We start from the raw sequence: 963 nt of genomic DNA, 5'->3' as shown, positions 1-963 counted from the left end.
GTATGATGCCTGTATATGAACAGCTATGGCACACGACCACAAAACACAGGTTGCGACTGCAGAAGACATGTGAAGGCTTAAAAGAAATGGAGCCAATATACTCTGCTGGATGTGCATGTGTGACAAAGCATGAACAATTTAAAAGAAAAATTGGGTATAAGAGGCATCAGATGTTGTGTACATGAGAGAAGACTGCAGTGGTTGGGCATATAATGCAAGTGGATGAGGGCAGATATATCAAGTAGTGCTGATCTCTAATTGTGGAGGGAACATGTGGAAGAGGTAGACCTAGGAACATGTGAGACAAAGAGGAGAGAAATTATCTTCAGATGTTAAGCTTCACAGAGGAGATGACAAAGGACTAAGACACCAGCCAATTTGCTGTGCTTGAGAAGACACAACAAGCTAAGTAAAATTGTGGCCATATATATATAGGCACATTATTTATGGTCATGACCTCCCACACACACACAGAGCATAATAAAGGGATAGGAGATAGGTATCTTGCTATAGAAGAGATACTTGGCTACCCCAGTAGTAAAAGAAAGGGGAGAAAGAGAGGGAGAGAGTGACATTGATTGTGTTGGAGATGTATTGGGACACCTACAAGGTACAGTGGGGGGAATACAAGTGGTGTAGAGGAGATTGTTTAGAGATGAGGAAGAGGTGTAGCAAGTGATTGTGAGAGAAATTGGAGTTGCTGGTGGGAGGGGTATGGTAGATAAGTGAGGGCATGGAGAGTGTGCAGGACCTGCGATGGGTAGTGATCATGGGTGGGGGAAAGCAGGGTCTTGGGAAGAGTTTTGATAGGGGATAGCCCCTATCAAAACTCTTCCCAAGACCCACTTTCTTGACGTTTCTCCTAGTGACGTCAGCATCAATCATTTTCGCCAGATACAGGGTCCTATCCACCCCCAAGTGGTGCATAGCATGTAGCTCCTTCAGTTCGGAGTCACCCAGCCG

This window comes from Octopus bimaculoides, unplaced genomic scaffold (genome assembly GCF_001194135.2).
Source record: "Octopus bimaculoides isolate UCB-OBI-ISO-001 unplaced genomic scaffold, ASM119413v2 Scaffold_34953, whole genome shotgun sequence".
In the NCBI taxonomy this organism is placed as follows: Eukaryota; Metazoa; Mollusca; class Cephalopoda; order Octopoda; family Octopodidae; genus Octopus; species Octopus bimaculoides.
The sequence above is the reverse complement of the archived record's forward strand: the minus strand, read 5'-3'. Positions refer to the sequence as shown.